The following is a 19,490-nucleotide window of genomic DNA, read 5'->3' on the forward strand; positions in this document are numbered from 1 at the left end:
TTTAGGATATATCAGGTTTAATTTTGCTTTTGTTTATATTATGGTAGCCTGACCCTTTTAAAGGGGCTGATTGCATTGGTGGTGGTGCAATACACCCAAACTTTTATTTATTTTATTTTTTATTATTACATTTATTAATCGCCCATCTGGCTGGTCACCCAGCCACTCTCGGCGATGTACAACATACAATAAAACAGTTTAAAACAATAAAATTCACAATAAAAACGTTTTCTAAAATACCCTAACCCACCCCAAATGCCTGCCTGAACAACCACGTTTTTAATGCACGATGGAAGCTCATTAAAGAGGAGTTCCCTAGGGAGGGAGTTCCACAGAGTAGGGGCCACCACAGAAAAGGCCCTTAATAGTGTCTTCAAACCATCTTAGATCTGGTACACCATGGTGTTGTTTAGGTTTTGTAAAACATTCTGTATCGTTAATTTTAAGGCATTAAGACCCGGTTTCAAAACCAGAGTAATAAAATCCGGTTTCAGCAGCAACAACAACGACTAAGCCATTCTGTGATAACTCACATGGTAATGATGTCTGGGATCCAGCTCCCTTGTGTTGCCAGGATTTGAAATAATAATAATAATGTGCACGCGGCGCGCTTGGACTGAAGCTGGTTTCGACTCCACGGACTTCCATGGGCCGAAACCCGGCTTGACTTGACCGCCAAGCGCTTCGGCGTCGCGTCGACGGTAGCTGCGGTTCAGCCGGTTCATGGTGTCGCAGAAATGAACATTTAAAGCTTTCTTGTCAGGATCAAACCACAAACAGCGGGCGCACCAACAGAGCTGCTCCATACACATAAATTAAGTACATGAAATAAATGCTCTTTCTCCCGGCCGGAAGGCAGAAGAGGGGGAGAGGGAGCGGAGCACAAACGCATCTCCGGCACAGCTAGAGGGCACGAAAGGAAGCCAGGGGGAGGCCGCAGCTGCCGTACAGCTGCCGCATCCGGGCCACATTAAAAGAGCCCCGAGGCTGCCCGCCTCCCACAGCCGCTTCTCCTTTCCCTCGCCAGGGAACGGCGGAAACCACCTATCAACATTGGCATAGCGCTACCACCTTCGTTTTTATTCAGCGTTGTTGGCGCCCCCCGCCCGCCCCAGGGTCAGAGAGTGGATGGCCAGATTATTAAAAGCCGACAGTTGTTACTAGATCACCAAAGATTAACATCCTTAACTGCGTCTGAAGTTAACACCCCCACCCCATGGTGCGCTCATATCCACCTTTACTCGAAAGGAAGTCCCATGGAGTTCAGTGGGGCTTACTCCCAGGTAAGTGTGTGTGTGTATGTGTATGTAGAGGATTGTGGCCTTGGGCTGTAACCCTATACGCCCTTATCTGGGAGTAAATCCCAGTGAACCCAATGGGACTTAATTTCAAATAAATAAATAAATACTCAGAAGTTAGCTGTAGGGCGCCTGCAAGGGTAGAACTTCTCCAGGCGGCGGCGTGTACGATTGTGGTGCTGCTAACTACCTTCGAAAAGTACCTTGCGAGTCCCACTGATTGTAAGCTCGCTCCCGCATAACGCAGGCCTTACTGCTGTCCACGTGCCAAAACTCCCATTGATTGTAGGGATTGCGTGGGGGTGAATGCAGCACCAATATTTATTTTTTATGTAGCGCCGTCAACGTATTGAACTCTTTAGACTGTAATATTTATTACATCTATATCCCGCCTTTTTTCTCCTCCAAGGAACCCAAGGCGGCATACATAATCCTCCTCTCCATTTTATCCTCACAAGAACAACCCTGTGAGGTGGGATGGGCTGAAAGTCTGTGACTGGCTCAAAGTCACCCAGTGAGCTTCCATGGCCGAGTGAGGGGGACTAGAACCCCAATCTCCCCGACTCCGGTCCAACACTCTAGCCACACAGGCTCTTGGTAATATAACAAAAAGAAAAAGAAGAAAAAAAAAAGCGAGTCCCTGCCAGGAGGAACGTACAATCTAAATTCAGCTCTTTCTCTGTATTTATTGTTATTTTTTAAACGTCAAGGACAAAGTACAGCTTACATGAAGACAGGGGGAAACTGTAGGCTTGTGGGATCTGCTTTCCTTTGTTTGTTCGGCTATAACCTCCGAGATTCACCAGCCGGGGCCTGGCGCAGAAGGCATACACGTGGAACTGAGGAATTATGAGTCCAGGAATTTGCTTTGAGCTCCTGAACTCAGCGGAAGTCACAGTCCTTCCGCACACAGACGCACCCCTCTTTACCCCAAGCTTTGGGGCGGGTCATTTTGTTGGGTGCTCTTTTTAAATCTAAGGAGGCCAGAAATCCTTGGCGATCTACTGCGCAGAATCACCAGAGACCTACCCGTAGATCCAGATCTATCTTCTGCTTACTCCAGTCCAGGCTTGTATTATGTATCGCTATTGCTATTGCTATTTTAAAGGCGCTTTGGGAGGAAGAGATTGGGAGAGGGGCTTAACTCTTTCCGCGCCCATTCCTTCTTCGCTCCAAATCAGCCCTGGCCGGCCCAGCGGCTTTCCCCGTGGTTTTCCCAAGGCATGCTCCCCCTTTTTCTCTCTCGCTGCAAAAGAGGCGGCTAAAACCGCATCCCTTTTCAGCCGAGCGGCTCGAGCTGGGTCTTACGTCCTGCAGTCTCAGCCCTTCATTCAAGGCAGAGGCGGACTGAACCAGGAGCTGGCGGGGATAGTGAAACAGGCTCTGTACGAACCTTGGCCTCGTTTGTTGTCACCCCGATTGATCAGTTTTCCCCCGAGGAGGAAGTTCATGAAATGGCCATCAGCCAAAGAGAAAGGGAGCTGTTCGCCTTCACGTTGGACAGCGCAAGCCTCTGCATGTCTACTCAGAAGTAAACAGAGTCTTGTGGCACCTTAAAGACTCGGGGCACAATCATAGAATCATAGAATCATAGAATCATAGAATAGTAGGGTTGGAAGGGGCCTCCAAGGCCATCGAGTCCAACCCCCTGCTCAATGCAGGAATCCAAGTCAGAGCATCCCTGACAAATGGCTGTCCAGCCTCGTCTTAAAGGCCTCCAGTGTGGGAGAGCCCACCACCTCCCCAGGTAATTGGTTCCATTGCCGTATTGCTCTGACACTCAGGAAGTTTTTCCTGATGTTCAGCCGGAATCTGGCTTCCTGTAACTTGAGCCCATTATTCCGTGTCCTGCACTCTGGGATGATCAAGAAGAGATCCTGGCCTTCTTCTCTGTGACAACCTTTCAAGTACTTGAAGAGTGCTATCATATCTCCCCTCAGTCTTCTCTTCTCAAGGCTAAACATGCCCAGTTCTTTCAGTCTCTCTTCATAGGGCTTTGTTTCCAGTCCCCTGATCATCTTTGTTGCCCTCCTTTGAACCCTCTCCAGCATCTCTGCATCCTTCTTAAAGTGTGGTGCCCAGAACTGGACACAGTACTCCAGATGAGGCCTAACCAGTGCTGAGTAGAGGGGAACTAGTACTTCCCGGGATTTGGAAGCGATGCTTCTATTAATGCAGCCCAAAATAGCATTTGCCTTTTTTGCAGCCACATCACATTGTTGGCTCATATTCAGCTTGTGATCGACGACGATTCCAAGATCCTTCTCGCTCGTAGTGTGGTTGAGCCACGTATCCCCCATCTTGTAACTGTGCATTTGGTTTCTTTTTCCTAGGTGCAGAACTTGGCATTTGTCCCTATTAAATGCCATTCTGTTGTTTTCTGCCCAGGACTCCAGTCTATCCAGATCACTTTGAATTTTGTTTCTGTCTTCCAAAGTATTAGCTATCCCTCCCAATTTTGTGTCATCTGCAAATTTGATCAGCATTCCCTGCACCTCCTCCTCCAAGTCATTAATAAAAATGTTGAAGAGCACTGGGCCCAGGACCGAGCCCTGCGGTACCCCACTCGTTACCTCTCCCCAGTTTGAGAAGGTCCCATTGATAAGCACTCTTTGAGTCCGATTCTGTAGCCAACTGTGGATCCACCGGACTGTTGTTTCATCTAGCCCACTTTGAGCTAGTTTGCTCATCAGGATATCATGGGGCACTTTGTCGAAAGCTTTGCTGAAGTCGAGGTATATGATGTCTACAGCATTCCCACGGTCCACAAGGGAGGTTACTTGATCAAAAAATGAGATCAGATTTGTCTGGCAGGACTTGTTTTTGACAAATCCATGTTGGCTTCGAGTAATCACGGCATTGTTGTCAAGGTGCTTCCAGATGGATTGCTTTATGATCTGCTCCAGAATTTTCCCAGGGATTGATGTCAGACTGACTGGTCTGTAGTTCCCAGGTTCCTCCTTTTTACCCTTTTTGAAGATAGGGACAACGTTAGCCCTCCTCCAGTCATCTGGCACTTCCCCCGTCCTCCATGATTTCTCAAAGAGAATAGACAGCGGTTCTGAGAGTTCTTCTGCCAGTTCCTTTATTACTCTAGGATGCAGTTCATCTGGCCCTGGAGATTTGAACTCATTCAAAGTAATGAGGTGTTCCTTGACCATATGCCTGTCGATCTCAAGCTGCAATCCTGCCCCTTCAGCCTGTACTTCGCCTTTGCCAGGGGGGTCATAGACCCTCTTTTGGGAGAAGACTGAGCCAAAGTAGGAATTGAGCACCTCTGCCTTTTCTTTGTCATCTGTTATCATTTTGCCATCCTTATTTAATAGCTGAACAACCATTTCTTTCCTCTGCCTTTTACTATGCACGTAGCTGAAGAAAGCCTTTTTGTTGTTTTTAGCATCCCTCGCTAACCTCACCTCGTTCTCCGCTTTAGCCTTCCTGACGCCATCCCTGCAATTCTGTGCTACCTGCCTGTACTCTTCCTTTGTTACTTGGCCTTCTTTCCACTTCCTATATGTGTCCTTTTTTGTTTTCAGGTCATCCCTAAGCTTTTTGTGAAGCCACATTGGCTTCTTCTGTTGTCTTCCACCTTTTCTTCTTGTTGGAATTGTTTGTGATTGTGCCTTGAGAATTTCCTTTTTTAAAAGCTCCCACCCATCTTGGACTCCTTTTCTCGCTAGCATTGTTTGCCATGGGACCTTACTGATCATTGTTCTGAGTTTATTAAAATCAGCTTTCCTAAAATCCAGGGTACGCGTTTGAGTACACTCGGCTTTTGCTTCCCTTAGAACCAAGAACTCAAGTACAACATGGTCGCTTTCCCCCAGAGTTCCTGTAACTGCTACTTTATCCACTAAGTCATCTCTGTTGGTTAGGATCAAGTCAAGGATAGCCGATCCTCTAGTTCCTTCCTCTACTTTCTGTAGGAGGAAGTTATCCGCCACACAAGTCAGGAATTTCCTGGAGGGGCCATGTTTTGCAGAATTTGTCTCCCAACAAATATCGGGGAAATTGAAGTCCCCCATTACTACTACATCATGCTTCCTTAAAACATTGGCTATTTGCTTTTCAAAAGTTTCATCCTTGGCTTCTCCTTGATTGGGTGGCCGGTAGTAGACTCCGACCACCAGGTTCCTTTTATTCTTTGCTCCATTTATTTCAACCCAGATGCTCTCGATGGGGCTACCAAGCTCCTCCTCCTGTATTTCTGTGCAGAGATATGTATTTTTCACATACAGTGCAACCCCGCCTCCCTTTCTGCAATCCTATGCATGCTTAGACAGAGAAAAGGCTGGCTGGGTGTTGCAGGCCTTCGATCTGTCTAAACGTGCATAGGATTGCCCTGAACAAATTTAGGGTGCAGTCCTATCCAGGTTTAGACAGAAACGGCCGTACAGTTCCCAATATGCCCCAGACAGAATGAAGTGGGCTACAGTCCAGGAAAGCTTATGCCAAAATAACTGTGTTAATCTTTAAGCTACCACAGGACTCTTTGTTATTTTGCTGCAAGAGACTAATATGGCTATGCTGGAAAATGTGACTCAGAAGTAAGCCCCACGGAGCTCAATGGAGCTTACTCTCGGGTAAATAGGCATAGGACTGCAAGCTTAGACTGCTTAGGTACCGCCACAGGATCGTACTGTATTGACTTGGAGTGGAGAGGTGTTCTTTTCGATGGAAAATACTCAAGATCAAGTGACGCTCGGTGCTGTATTGTGAAGCAAATAATAATAGTACATATAATTTATTAGGAATTTTTATTATTATTATTATTATTATTACTCCTGAAATCAGTTGGTCCTGTACAAAAAACTAAAAAGGCAACAGACCGCAGGCTGATAATCCACCTTCTGGTAAGAAGTTTGAAAGCCTAAATTTCATCTAGCCTGAATTTCATCCCCCTCCCCCAACTCTCCCTCTAAGTCTAAGGCGAAGGTGCCTGTTCACAAGCAAGATCCGAGTTGGCTTTCTGAGGATCGAGTCTTCTCTTTTGCCCTGCTAGGCACCAGCGGAGGTCAACTACTCCGGGTCCCTCCATGCCACAAGCTGTCACTTTGGGTGGTCGTCCTTTCAGCCTTTGTGCACGTGGACCTCGTCGCTTGCCGAGCCGAGCCTCGTTCCTGCCTCTACCTTCTCTTTCTTTCAAAGCCTGGAATTTAAGACTCAGGTCTCCCCCCGCCCCGCCCCGGCCCGCGGGCTTTTTAGGCGGTTTTGGAGAGAGACCCCCAGGTCTGTTTGATGAGGATTGTTACTGCGAAGGACGTCGAATGGTCTTCGTTCAGAAAGCTTCCCCAACACCACAACGTTTTGCCAAAAGCATTACAAATGTTTCAGTCACATCTTCATGGAAACGGTCATTTCCTAAAACGGATGATTTGTACCGGATGAATCAGTGTCTTCAGTGTCTGCTACTTATAAAAGATACTTCTGGAAACCCGTTTATAGAACTGAACGGCTGCCTGCAAAATACTGGGAGCTTCTCCATTTTTATTGTTAGCCGCCTTGAGGTTCATACGCACACGCACGGAGGGAGGGATCCCCACATATATGAAGTTCAAGGTGGCTAACTATATATATATATATATATATATATATATATACTGGAAAGGCGGGATATAAATCAGATAAATAAATATTTCGATGGACAATAAATTGCAGCCTCAGCAGAGCAATTTAAACCATTTCTTCAAAAGTAACGTGCCTGCCTGGGATGATAGAGGTACAGTCCGGTCCGAGGCATTGTCCCGCATAGCAGAAATACGCCCCACTGAGTTCAATGCAACCCGGAGCCACTAAAGCCAATGAACGTTTTGCCATTGCCACTAACTTCAGCGGAAACTGGATTGTACCCCAACACACACCGGATACGACCCAGCCTAAGGGAAGTACTATGAAGTCCCATTGGTTCCAGAGATTTACTGGAATCAGTGGATCCGAACTGAGCGTATCTTGGGCTGGATCATGCCGGAAGGTGGAAGTGAGTTTCCCATTGAGCTTTCCATCATGTTTCTTCTATGTAACAATGCTCAGGAGTGCAAGTTTCAGATCTTATGCGTTGTCCCATCCTGCACTCGTCCGGAAAGCATTTTGTTTGGCAGACTTCTTGTGCTTAGCATAACACCTTGGTTCAGGATAGGTGATAGAAGGACTAGGAGGAAGCTGAGGGGAAAGTCCCCCAGCTCTTCTAGCGAGAGGGCCAAAATCAATTTTGGAGAAGCTCTGGAGGGCTGCATTCCAGCGGCCAGCAGGGCCAAAGACAAGGGGGCGGGGCCTAAAAGAGTCGCGCGCAAAATACCAGCATATTGTAACTGAAAGCTCTTCCTGACAGCTATTTAGCCTTCGGAGAGGCATTTCAGCCTTTTAGGATGGGGGAAAAACCTGCACAAAGGCCAGGAAACTACCAAACCAACCGTGGTCGGGGGAAGAGGGTGGGCTATTTGGGGAACCCTGGAGGAACCCCCCTCAGGAACCCCACCCCTGTTTTAAGTTCTGCCCAGACAACTATCTGCCAGTCCCCCTTCCCCAATTTCATCATCTCTAAACCCAGCGCAGCAATTCCCTCCTTTGCTCTCTGAGGCCAGTGACCTATCAGCCCCTCTTTCCCTTCTTGGTTTTGGGTATTTAATTACGAGCACACCCGCACATAGTGGAGGCTGGTGGCCCCGATGTCGGTGGGGCGGCGAATCCGCCCCGGGTTCAATGAGAACCTGTCAAAACTTTAGAGTTTTGACAGGTTCTGACTTAACCCCAGAGCGGATGAGCCGCCCCGCCGAAATCGGGGCCACCAGCCTCTGCTCCACACCCGATCCAAGAGCCAGCCTTCCAAGGGTTGGGGCAGGCCTCAGGGGTGCCTCCAGTATGGGGCATAATGGGGCCTGATTTCAGCGGATGACCTTCGCCTCCCTACTGCTAAACCTAAATGCCGCAGCAGTCACGATTACTGCCACTAGTAAACAGACCCCCGTAGGTTTGTGTGTTCCTTCCTCGACACGTGGCTTTCTCTCTGGCGGCTGCTCGGACCAGCTGTGTCTGCCCCTTAGCGATCTAATCTGTTGCCTGCCTGGGTCTGATCTGGAGATCTGCCAGCTTCGGGGCCGGTTTAGAAGAGACCAAACAGCTGCCGCACGTCCCGTTCCTGTCTCGCTACAGTTACTTTCTACCCCGACAGCGCCCACGAGACTCCCGGATTTCGCTCCGCTCGCTTTGCAACGTACAGAATTGTATTTGTACAAAATATTCTTGAGCCAAACAGCGCCTAAGTCAAATCGGAAACTTAAGGCAGCGATCATCGTCTGCGTTTTATATATCTATACCTAAACACACATCTTAATCTGGTGCCCGATTAATCGGGGCATCTTTTACAGCCATCAATGGTTTTTTTATGGTCTAATCTCACTACTAACCTTTACTAAAATTTTGAAGCCCTAAAACAACAATAATCCGAGCAAGATCGAGTTGAATGGCTAAAGTGCTCCCAGGGTAAGGGAATGCCAAGGAGAGCAGGGGAGCATTTCATCACCCACTTTACTGTTTATTTATTTTATTTATTGCATTTATATCCCGCCTTTTTTCCTCTTGCAAGGAACCCAAGGCGACTTACATTATCCTTCTCCTCTCCATTTTATCCTCACAAAAACAACCCTGTGAGGTAGATTGGGCTGAGAGTCTGTGACGGGCCCAAAGTCGCCCAGTGAGCTTCCATGGCCGAGTGGGGACTAGAACCCAGATCTCCTGGCAACCAGTCCAGTATTCTCACCACTATACCGCACTAGCTCTCTGTTCAGTCCTAAACACGTTTACTTGGAAGAAAGGAAGTTGTTTGCTCTTCATGTGGATTGAGTCCTGTTCTATTGATATAATGAAACAGAGAAATAAGCTGGTACAGTGGGAAAATAAATAAGAACGAAAAATGAGGGTGGAAGTCCATTGCAGTCAGGAAAAGCTTTTCTTCATTCATCTGGATTTGGCTGCCACCCTCTTTCTCCGCTTCCTTGTTGTCGTATTCCCGTCGCCAGGCAGGACCTGCGAACCACTGCCCCTAAGGGACAGGGGGATCTAGCTTCTGCATCAAGGTGCATTGAGGAAACGGCTACCTGCCCCCATCCTAAACGGAGAGACTGGGTGGGAAGTCAGTTCTGTTCATTCTAATTGACCTTGCTTCCAAGTAAGCCTGCAAGTCGGGGCGTGAAGCACAATTTAACTGAATTTTAGAAACGCATTTACAACCCCAGATATATTAAACTTCTTTTTTTTTTTTAATGTAGAATCCGGTTTGCCAGCTTTACCCCACCTTGACAGAGAAATGCAGCTGGTGAAGCTTTTCCAGACGCGCAGATGGAGTAATGCGGGAAGAACTTCGCCCAGTGAAAGGTTAGGAGCCTTGCTCGTTTACTAGGAAGGAAGTATCCAATAATATCTACTTCCGGATAATTGTGCATAGGATTGCAATCCTAATTTATCCGGTCGATTTGAACGAAACTTGTAACCTTCACCTTCCCCAGGGCGTTTGCCAGTTCGGCGGTATACAAATAATAAACAAACTTAATTCCAAGTTCAGGCTTCATTGGCCTTTTAAATTCCTCCTTCCATTTTAATACAGAAACCCGCCTTTATCTATCTATACCTGTTTTCTTCCACCCTTCCTTCCCCAACCTGGTGTCCACCAGATATTTTGGACTCCAACTCCCATAAGCTGCAGCTAGTATGCCCAATGGCTGTGGGTGATGGGAGCTGTAGTCCAAAAGATCTGGACACCAGGTTGTGGAAATCTTCATTTATGTAAGCAGAGGCTGGAGGAGGGCCATCTTTCAGGGGTGCTGTGGTTGCAAGATTCCTGCATTAAGCGGAGGGTTGGACTAGATGACCTCTGAGACACCTCTCAACTCTTCTGTGGTTTAATATACCAAGGGGAAAAACGCTTGACCACATTATTTTGTACAGGAGGAATAATTAGAGATGACTTCCTTAAGAAGTCGTTCCACAGAGGACCCCTTAGTCTAATAAGTCAGCGTTCTGATCCATTTGACAACTGACAGTTCTCCTACAAGTCAGATAACAATTCAAGGCTCCCCCTCCCCTGCGCCGTTTCTTCTTTCAGCAGGACCACTACGTCCACCCAAAGAGTTTGAGCAAAGGCTGTAGCTTTGAAATCAACGAGACTTACTTTCAAGTAAACAAACCCATCAGACTGCTAAATCAAGCCCTCTTATTCTGGATATGGGTGTCAATGGACCTACTCTGAAGTAAGTGTTTTTGCAGAATGGCGTGCCTTAACAACCCACCCCAGTGTCAAGTTAACGCTGAAATCTTACGAACAGGTACTTGGAAGAAGAAAGGCTCGTTGAATAAGGTGGGATTTACTTACCAGCAAGCATTGCATTCCTAGGAAAATCAGGCTGCACACGCTCTGCTCCTCGTAGGTGCAATATCCATCCCACTGGAATTAGTGGCAACGCTGATTCTATAGAGCCTAGACAGGGCTGAAAACTCAGTTTCCGAGTTTCCATTGAAATAAAGTAGGCATTTATGCAAATATGTTCCTGTTCGAACAAACCAGGTAAGTGGGTAGTCTAATCGGAATCAGTTTTGACCTCTGATTTCAATGGAGGAGGGATTGTTGAAAAATCTGAAATGCTTTCCACCAGAAAGATTGCATGTACATATATCTAATTTGGTGAGAGGAAACAGGAAGAGGGACATGTACCTAAACAAATGTAAATATAAAAATTTTCCATCCTACAATATAAGACAGTTCAACATTTTCAGTACGATTGCAAGTGCTATCCACACTGATATTTCTTTACAATTAACTCAAGCCAGATCCTAGTCACAGTTAGGCGCTTAATTCCACTATCCTGTCTTGTTTGAAAACCAGGCTGAATTACACTTACAGTGCTACCCTATACTTGTCTATTCCGAAGTAAGCCCCATTGAGTTCAATGAAGCTTACTCCCAGATAAGTGGGTACAGGCTTGCAGCCAAAGCTCTTGTTTCCAGTGGGATGTGAATCTTATATTACTCTTGAAGCACCCATCATATTCTCAAACAAGTTATTTATCAATCGATTATTTTGAATTGAAATAATAAGACTGCAATCCCTATTGGATTGTGCTGTTCATTGTGCTGTTGATTGCAGGTAAGTCCCACTGAACCAGGGGGTGATTAGAACTGATTTTGATGAAACTGATTCCCACATTGTGTGGAATCCACTTTCCAGATCATCACATCGTTCAGGCTCACAGCAGTTCTGTGAGGAAGGCCTTAAAGTCGTTCTCATTTTGCTGACAGATGAATCAGGGAAAATGACATCCCAAGGGCACTTTGCCGACTTGAGATCCAGGCTGACTCTTTTGTGGCCTTCTCTTCCTTGTTGGAGAGGAAGAGCCAATCCCCTCAAAACATCGGGGTTTGTGGCTTCTTGATTCATTCGCTCCATTAGGGAATGCTTTGTTTGTTCTGGTTTACTCTGAAAGTTCTCAAGAGTGCAATTTCATCTTTCAGAAAGAGGGGGAAAGAGGGGTGAGAAATTTCAGGAAGAGAACATTTGCAAGATGCTAAGTAAGGTCCACTTTGGGATATATCAATTCAAGATGGAATGGAAAAAAGATGTATCTAAGACCAGGGGGGGGGGGTAGTTTCTTTAGTCCTGTAATAGCGATGACAATGTTATCCATACAAATCAGTCACTTTGATCCAGCAAAGACGTTTGCACCTTTGGTGTGCGTATAGGCCCATTGCAAGAGTGTCAGTTTGTTTATTTGTTTATTACATTTATATCCCGCCTTTTTTCCTCCTTAAGGAACCCAAGGCGGCGTACTTAATCCTCCTCCTCTCCATTTTAGACTCACAACAACAACCCTGTGAGGTAGGTTGGGCTGAGAGTCTGTGACTGGCCCAAAGTCACCCCATGTGCTCCCATGGCTGAGTGGGGACTAGAACCCAGATCTCCCAACTCCCAGTCCAACACTCAGGCTGGGGAACTGACAAACAGATGGCGTGGAAATGAAGGAGCACAAAACACTCACTTTTTACCTAAGGAGGGTCAGAAAGACACAGCAGAGCCCCTAAAATACAAAACAGTCACTGAAGTGTTGCACGCCCATGATCACGGGACTGCACAGTTGTGCATTTAAGTATAATGGCAAAAAAAGAGGGCGCAGCGGAGTCTGTTAGGGAAGCGCCCAGTAAACCGCAAGTGTTTACCACCAGAACCTACTTCGAAGCTGTGATGCAGCGCAGTTGCTACTGTGTGGAGGGTGAAAGCAGTGCCCTGTAGATGGGGCCCTGGTGAGTGGGAGCAGAAATGTAGGCGTTTCTAAGGAAAAACCATGTATGGCCTGAAACATGGATGGGTGATATGTTCTCATGAGATCCTCCACCTTGGAAGCTGGAATCTGGTCTAGAGCTGTGCAGGGACCCCTGATCCGATCCGACTCAGAAGCCGCTTCGTGGCTTTGGGGGCAGGCTTGATTCAGCTCGGGCAGATTTGGGCCCCCCCGATCTGACTCCTCCCTGAACCCAAAGTGGGATTTGGATGTCGAACCCCGCTTCAGGTCCCCCCCCCCATGCCCCCGAACTTCCAGGAAGTTCCTGGAAGTTGCCATTTTAAAAATGGTGACTCCCTGAAGTAAGAGTCGGCTCACGTGTCCAGGCCTCAGGAGTTGGCGGCAGCGGTGGTGACGGCGAGGATGGTGGTGAGGACAGTGGCAGCAGCGAGGACAGCAGCGGTGGCAGTGAGGGTGGCAGTGGCAGCAGCGATGGCAGCAGCTCAGGTAAGGACCTGGCGTGGCTGGGCTGGGGGTGCCAAAGCTCCGAAGCACACTGAGTCCTTTGAAGGATCCCCAACCCGCTCTGGGTCACTTCATACCCCCTCCACTTTGCCTTGGAAGGGGCTCAAAGTGACCTGAAGCAGCCCACTTTGACTCGGGGTTCGGGCCTCAGGCTGAAGTGGTGCACAGCCCTAGTCTGGTCCATTAGATTCGGATGTACTTTGGAGCTGGGAGCATTACTATCATGCAGGTCTCTACTCCAGTACCCAACTCATGGGCCAAAACACCATCTCTGGGCCTTTCTTCTCCAAACCTGCAAAAATAGGGAAATGAGTTCTTGCCCCCATGAGCAAAATACATCCCATAGCTAAGGCCTAGTTCTCAAAAGGTGCAGGTGAGGTGGTTAAAAATGGGCCGTAGCATTGAGAGAAGGTTTGAAGGACTGAATCCATGCAGATAAATAAACACATCCCTGCACATAGAAATCTAGAGGTCAGGAAGAAGGATACCAGCCCAGCTTGACACCCTCCTTCTGTAGGTACAGGCATTTGTTTATTTATTGTATGGGGAATCATCCCAGTCTGTGACCTCCCACCTGCAGTAAGAAGTGATACTGTCCAGACAAGCTTGTCTGCTCTTGTTTGTAAGAAGGATGCCTTCCCAGTTCGACAAGAGTGCAGAGTAGAGTCCTATCAGGAAGCTTTGCAGGATAAGGTGAAACTCTGTTTTAGGAACCATTCCTGGCAGGGTGTGTGTGTTTGTAAACCAGCCTGAGATAAAATCAAGAGGCTTTGGTAGTGCGGAATAGATTCCCCCTCACTCCACCGGAGGGAATTACCTTTCCCCCTGGAACTACGAGATATTCCAGATATTCTGAACAGCTGTTGAGGGGTTGATGTACTTAGCTAGCTCAGAGACTAGAAGAGGAGCGTTTTTGGGTGCCTCTGGAGAGAAACCATAAGAGAAAAAGCAAATATTTGATGCTGAAGAGCTCTTAAAGGGCTGACGAGTACCATTTACTTATTTCTACACAGCAGTGTGGGCTTAGGATATTCAATAGATTAAAAGGCTAAGAGAGGTCACTGAAGTAGAGACTTTCTCTCCTGATTTTCCCCAGCAGCCTCCTCTTGCAGAGTTTAAAAAACAACACTAACTTTCTTTAGAGAGTCCTTGGCAAACCTTCTAAGCACTACCTTGAATACTTAGTGTCTGTCTTCGTGCTTCAAAGTCCCCCAGTAGCAGCCAGGAACTGTTTGCCTTCAGGGTCAAGATTTTAATATAATAAGTACCTTTATTTTTGGAGGGGTTGAGTAGTTGGGGTGTGGGTGAGGGTGGGCGGTAGTGGATGAAGTTTTTTTTTTTTTTTTTAAAGCTTTTCCATCGTGGCCTCCGAACAGTACTGGCCTGTCCTTGAGGAACTCCACACAAAGGGTTACCATCTCCTTTTGTGAAGCCCTTTGCTGTTTGCACAGAGGAACCAGGCGTCTCCGTAAGCTGTTTTCAACCTCCACTGGCTCCGACCCATCTACGCTTCTTATCAAAGGCGAACATTCACTTTCCTGTCGTTTGTGATTGCGGCCTTTGGCTCCGATCCAGAACCCCATTAAGCCGAAGTGCTTGGATTTTAAACTGGCGTACCAGTTTACAACCCAGTTCAACCAGGGCATTTGGAATGAAACCAGTTCCACCCGGTTCATTTCCAGAGGAGTGAAAGGAAACATCAGCCAAGGTCTTCCGCCTACCTGGTTGTGAGGGATCGTGCTGCTTCCATGATTGCTGTTATGAACTGATATTCATCACGCCCCCGCCCTGCCCAAACTGGCTGGCATTCAAATCCGGGTGGGGTGGGCCGCCCGGAGTCTCTGCCCATGAATGAGTTGTTTCCCTGAAGTCGTTTCCATTTAATCTCATTTAAAAAGACATAACTAATAAATTTGTATGGAGTAGGCTGCAGTAGACGTAAAGCAGAGTCGATAGTGGTTCAAATCCCATTGAACCCAATTGAAAACCATGACAACAAGAAGCAAGCTCCGATTTATCCCGGAGAGCTAAAGGACATTGTCAGGAGGCGTCAATCACCTATTATTCCCCATCTGAACAAATGCAAAATCTTGACTGGAACAAATGCTTCCAACAGGTCCAGGACATAGGGCTACATTTCCCCTTTGTTCACAGGCTAGCAGTTGGCATGTATTTGTGTTCCCCTCGGACCGACCACCCAGGAAGCCGGCGAGGCTGATCTAGGAACCCGGGGAGGAGGAGGAGGGGCAGAGGCGCTGTGTAGAAAGAGGGAAGCTACTATCACCGGGCACGCTTGATAGGTGGTTCCAGTAATCGCCGCCTGAGAATCCTTTATCGGGAACCTGTCCAGTCCCGAAGAAAGATGCGGGAAGGTGGCCACCGGGAGCCCCGTTCCCTGCTCATCCTCGGCTACAAATCAGCCCCGGAGACAGGAGCCCTTTGAGCCTCCCCCGCCTCGGCCATTATCGCTCTATTTACATTTTTCAGCCAGCGCAAAGCGGGGGTGGGGGACCGGGGTGGGGGGGCTAAAGACGCTCAACTCCCCAGAAGAGCAACGCAGAGGGAGACGCATTGGTTGAGTGGTTGTTTGCGCAAGGACATGGGAATCCAAACGCGCAGGCGATGAGAAAAGAAGAATCCCCCCCCGCCCCCCCCCGCGCGCTTCTCTTGCGCCGAGATATAGGCCTGTCTGGGATGATCGTACTGCCAAAGGAACTACAACCCACTTTTTTGCCCTGCTCTCAACAGTCCTAAACAAGTAAGAGGAGACATGATAGAGGTGTACAAAATTATGCGTGAAGTGGATAGTGAGACATTTTTCTCCCTCTCTCATGGTACTAGAACCTGGGTCGTCCCATGAAGCTGCCTGGTGGGAGATTCAGGACAGATAATTCACTAGCACAGGATGTAGTCATGACCACCTATTTGGATGGCTTTAAAAGGGGGTTGGACAAATTCCTGGAGGGAAAGGCTATAAATGGCTACTAGCCTTGATGGCTATGTGCTACCTCCAGGACCAGAGGCAGTGAGTTCCTGGGGAACATGGGTGGGAGGGTGCTGTTGCGCTCATGCCCTGCTTGTGGTTTCCTGGCCGACAGCTGGTTGGCCACTGTGTGAACCGAATGCTGGCCTAGGTGGACCCTTGGTCTGATCTAGCATGACTCTTCTTAAGTTCTTATGTTCTTAACTACTTCTTCACACAGGACATAGTCAAACGATAGAATTTGCTACCACAAGATGTAATGATGGCCACCAGTTTGGATGGCTTTAAAAAGGGGTTAGACAAATTCATGGAGGACAAGGCTATCAATGGCTACTAGTCCTAATGGCTTTGTGCTACCCCCAGTATCAGAGGCAGTATGCCTATATACACCAGTTGCTGGGGAACATGGGCAGGAGGGTGCTATTGCACTTTTGTCCTGCTTGTGGGTTTCCTGTGGGCAGCTGGTTGGCCACTGTGTGAACAGAATGCTGGACTGGATGGACCCTTGGTCTGATCTGGCATGGCTCTTCTTATTCTCTTCTCTCCCCCTCCATCTGCAGTTCCATGCTTTACAACTGCTTCTGCATTCCGGATGTGTTCGAATAACAACAAAGCTGTTTGACAAACATGATTAGACAGAGAGAGACAGACAGACAGACAGACAGACTTTGAGCATTTGCAGTTTTGCCTTTGAACCTCATAGCACCATCACAACAGGAATAAAATGGACTTTGCTTCTGCCACGCTGATCACCTGCCACTCTCTGGGTGGTGACTGGGGAGGGGAGCTGGGCTGTGGGCTGGACTTTGGCCCCAAGGACCAACCCTGGTGGCACTACTGGGCTGGAGTTGCTTGTTTGTTTGCAATGGAATGATACCCACTTATGAGGAAGGAATCAGATGAGACATGGAACATCATAGACTTCAAAGTCCCAATAATGTCCACCTCTTAATGGCAGGAGGAGACACTGATGTCGAGGTTCCATAAAGCATCTGACTCCTGCTGCATCAATGAGCATCATCCCAGTTTTTCTTAGTTTGTTTAAAAAGGAAGTTCTAGGCATCTAGCATCTATGCTTCCAAAGCTCTAGATGAATGATAGGAACGTGGTGCCCTCCAGATATTTTGTTTGACAACTCCCATTATCCCTGTCTATTGGCCATGCTGGGTGGGGGTTATGGGAGTTGTAGTCCAAAACATCTGGAGGGCACCAGGTTGCCTACTCCTGCCTTAGAAGTTGAAAAGCTGAATAGGTACCACACATTTGTGCATTTTGATCACATGTTTCTTCTTTTCAAGCAGTCTTAAGAGTTGGTTAGGAGGATTACCCTGAGCTGAAAAAAGTTCCTAGCTTCTTACTTCAGAGGTATAATTCCAGACCGTCATTATATTTCTGTGGAATGGGGTGGGGGTATTGTATTCTGTACAGTCAGAAATCTTACACAGAAATCAGCATCACTAGGATTGTACACTTTCTGGAGAGTAAGCCCATTTGAACTTGCTTCCAATCTGAATAAACACATGTAGGATTAAGGCCTTGCTCTCCTGTGTGTGCTGATGCACATATTCCTATGCAAAGAGCCTCTGTATCTCAATAGATACATCTCAGTGTCTTTGCCACTGTCAGTCCAGTCCACAATGGAAATATATGGATTTAAGTGGTAGAGCCAACAGGATTCCATTGGCATTATTCAAGTACTCCGATTTTACCGGTTAGTGGATCAGCTTTATTTCTTCTTCCTTACATGCCTGTCTTGCTTTCCTTCTTGTTTCTCCTCTACTGTCTTTCCCCTTTGTATTCTTCACCCATTTCCTTCACCTTCCTTCCTTCCTTAATGCTGCTTGGAAGAACCTTCCCCTGGTCTTTTGTTGGGCTGCCTCTGCCTAGAAGGACCTACCCAAGACCCTCTTCTTCAGCAAAGCTTTTCCTGAAACAGGGTAGCTTCACTTCACCTGCTGATCCATTGCCCAGCACTCCCCACCTTCTTCTTGCTCCCTACACAGCATTCTCCAAGCCTGATCTTGGAGAGCCACCCTCTCTTCTTCTCCTTCTAATGCATACCATGAGTTCTCTGGGCAGGATTCATGTGTCACTTGTGTTAGGTTTTGCAAATACAGCATACCATGAGCATCTTTACACAATGACTTGTGAATAAGTCCCACTGAGCAAAAATGCATAGGATCCAGTTGTTAGTAGGAGTAGTGGTAGTAGAAATTCACCTTAGACACCTCACTATCTCTTGGAGCTCCAGCTATGTAACTGGAATACAAGAAAGCCGTCTCCCCAAGTGGTTGCTATCAGATACAAGATAAAAGGCCTAGTTCTCACAAACAGGAGATGACATTATAAATCTATGCCTGGACTGTACCACTTCAGACTGCAGGTGGGTGCTGACATGATGGAATGTTGCTCCAACATCCTCACCCACCTCATTCCCCAAACATAGAGATCTAGATGTCCTGGAGATTCGTTCTAGGCTAGCCTTCTTCTTGAAATACTTGTTTGAATTTTGGAAGGAGCATTCTGAAATGTGAGCCTCCATCAGCAGTGTGAAGTGGTATAGAGTCCAGCCACATGCTTACCTGTCAGAACTGGGCCAAAGAGTGTAAATCAGCTTGCCTTTAACACAGTTATGGGGATGGTTACTGAGGCCTAGTTTGCACATGCAGCAGCAGGAGGTAGACTGCAGTTGGGGGATGTTGTATATGAATGATCCTGCACTTAGAAGGTATTACTACTGACATATAATGCCCTAAACTAAGAGTGGGTAACTTGTGGCCCCCCAAATGCTTTAGCCTACAACTCCCATGATCCCTCACCATTGGCTATGCTGGCTAAGGCCAATGAGAGTTGTAGGCCAAAACATCTGGAGTGCCACAAGTTCTCCACCCCTGCCCTAAAACAACTTAGGACAAGATTACCTGAGAGATCATCTTCCCCTATATAGACCCATTAGGCCACTGTGATCTTTAGGGGATGCCTTGTAGATTCCCATCTGACAGCTACATGGCAATGGGCCTTCTCTGTGGTGGCCCCTACCCTCTGGAATGAATTCCTCCCTGTCATATGTCAGGCACCCACAATCATGCGCTCCTAAAGATGATTAAAAACTTGCTAGTTGCCCTGGTCTTAACTGGTGTTCATGTTGTCGTTGTCGTTGTGATGATGATGATGATAATAATTGTAAACCACTTTGGGATTTTTAGAATGGGAAGCAGTATATAAATATTTTAAAGAAAGAAAGAAAATAAATAGAAAAAAAGATACTGCAAGTTAAAAAAAAAAAGAGCACCAGAGGGGGAAATATTCTCACAGACACCTCGTTACCTCTCACCCCATCTCTGTGCCATGGGAATGATAGAAACAGATCTCTTGAAGTGGTTGCTATTGGAAACAAGAGAAAGAACATAAGAAGAGCCT

The sequence above is a fragment of the Heloderma suspectum genome, chromosome 1 (genome assembly GCF_057233095.1).
Source record: "Heloderma suspectum isolate Gila_16-S chromosome 1, 16-S_ref, whole genome shotgun sequence".
In the NCBI taxonomy this organism is placed as follows: domain Eukaryota; kingdom Metazoa; phylum Chordata; class Lepidosauria; order Squamata; family Helodermatidae; genus Heloderma; species Heloderma suspectum.